Source organism: Hibiscus syriacus, unplaced genomic scaffold (assembly GCF_006381635.1).
Source record: "Hibiscus syriacus cultivar Baekdansim isolate YM2019G1 unplaced genomic scaffold, ASM638163v2 tig00004777_pilon, whole genome shotgun sequence".
Lineage (NCBI taxonomy): Eukaryota > Viridiplantae > Streptophyta > Magnoliopsida > Malvales > Malvaceae > Hibiscus > Hibiscus syriacus.
Window position 1 is genome coordinate 437763 of NW_024062029.1, and position 2251 is coordinate 440013.

General features: G+C 33.3%; 1 long non-coding RNA gene across 1 annotated transcript; it reads right to left on the bottom strand.

Annotated features, from left to right (window-relative positions):
• Positions 1-415: 415 nt before the first annotated feature.
• Positions 416-1985, bottom strand: LOC120197143. Its single transcript, XR_005523249.1, has 3 exons — positions 1771-1985; positions 1289-1372; positions 416-456 (listed from the first exon to the last, which is right to left on the bottom strand). It is a non-coding gene; the product is annotated as an uncharacterized LOC120197143 (long non-coding RNA).
• Between the last annotated feature and the right edge of the window lie 266 nt (positions 1986-2251).

The window sequence follows — 2251 nt, forward strand, 5'->3', positions numbered from 1 at the left end:
AACATGCTCTAATCATGTTAAAATTTATGGGTAATTTAAATAATAACATATTATAACTTTGTACAATGACTCTCCATACGGGCATCGACATCAATTAAATTATGAATTAACAAAATAAAAAAAGTAGACAAATTACCCTAAAGCTGAAGCTATATAATGGCAAATCGACCTTAAAAACCCCGAACCTACCCAGTACTCATCCTATAGATAAAACCCTAACCATCTTTTATTAAACAATTATTTTCGGACCATTTTGAAGAAAACTACCTTCTTCAAGCTTCAAGCTTCAAGCTTCAAGCTTCAAGCTTCAAGCTTCAAGCTTCAAGCTTCAAGCTTCAAGCTTCAAGCTTCAAGCTTCAAGCTTCTGCAGGGGCTTTCCCAAGGCAGGTGAGTCGGTGCCATGACTCCAAAGCGATTTCAACTCTCCTCTTATCAAGCCTAATATAACTATAACTACTGAAAATGAATTTTTTTAAAAAAAAATCAGGAGGATGAAAGGGAAGAAAAAAAGAGTTTTTATACATAATGACCAAAAAAGCCTTAATGTTTGTCAGTTATTTCAATTGCACCCTTAAAAATATTTTAAAGATATTTTTCAAATAAATACTATTTGAATGAGCGATTGAGAATCAACTAAAGTTCAACATTTTTACTGACATGACGACTTTTTAAGGACTCAATAGAAAGTTTTTTTTTTAATAAAGTACACAAATGGTTCTTCGATTAAAGGGTGATGTTTTGTTGAGTCTCTTGTCTATTAAAAATTACAAAATGATCATTTGACTATAGGGTGTCGCTTTGTTGAGTCTCTTGACTATTAAAAATACAAAATGGTCACTCGATTATTTAGTATGTTCTAAACTCGTCATTTCCCGTTAAAACATTAACGGCAGTTTAAGCTGGATGTTAACCTGATGACTGATATATGATAAAATTTGATCTTATAATCTAAAAAATATCATATTTTAGTCAACAAGTAAACATTCAGCTCAGACTGTGTCAATTTTTTAACGGAAAATGACGAGTTTGGAACATATTAAATAGTCGGGTGACCATTTTGTAACTTTTAATAGTCGAGGGACTCAACAAAGAAACACACTCTAATCAAAGGACCATTTTGTAACTTTTAATAATCGAGGGACTCAACAAAGCATCAACCTATAGTCGGGAAACCATTTGTGTACTTTACCCAAGTTTTTTCTACTATTATGTAACGGATATAGCATCCTTTTAGACAAGCAAGATAAAAGTAGTAGCGAGTGAACGTGGAATGGTGAACTTCAGTTACCTAGCGTGCAAGGAACAAGATAGAGGAGTGCAGGCTGACCGTTCCCATTCATCAGATATAACCCTATGTATGTAAAAAAGAGGCCTGTAATATATGAGAATTGAAGCAAATAAGTACTGCCATTTTGTTGATATCAAACTCTTCTCTTTAATAACTTTTCAACAAATGGAAAATACAAGAATATACAGTTAAATATAAGTACATGATTTGAGTATTGTTGGTCCGGGGACTTGCATTAGCACCGGATCATAAAAGTTTGCCATGATTTGAAATCAAGATCATAAATGCTAGGTAAAAGCATCATTGAAGACATTTGCAGATAAAAAAGCATCATTGAAGACATTTGCAGATAAAATTAACCAAACTTAAGGCGGTATGAAACTACTATAGACGAGCTATGTCACAGAAAAGGAAATGCGCACACACCAAGAGTAAAGAAAGAAAAAGAATAGCTTAACAAACTATGGCATGTGCAGACTCACCAAATCCATAACCAACCATCAGCCACAGAAAATACCCATTGACTAGACTCTTCTTGTATTCTCTATCATATCTGAGACAACCAAAGAGAACAAAATAATCATAAATCCGTATAAAACAATAATATTGAGAACCCTTCAAAACCAAGGGCATTTAGAAAGGAAACAAATCATCTGCAGTTTAACGCCAAAACAGGTCCCAAATACTGGATCAGTCCAATCTAACCTAATTAACAGTGTTACTAAATTTATAAGATGTATGGAAAATGCAGAGTTTCCTGCCTCGAGTAATGTTCACTCAACACTAGATATTCTTTAATATTTCCTTATTCTGGTCTAGTCAATACTAAATATGGTCTAGTCAATATTCCAAGTGTTAGCATTAGGAATTTCTTTATTCTGGAGTAGTCCTTTGGCAAGCTCTAGTGAAGCAACAATGTAATGAACTCCATAGTTTTAGAGGTCAAAAATTATAACAAGTTCA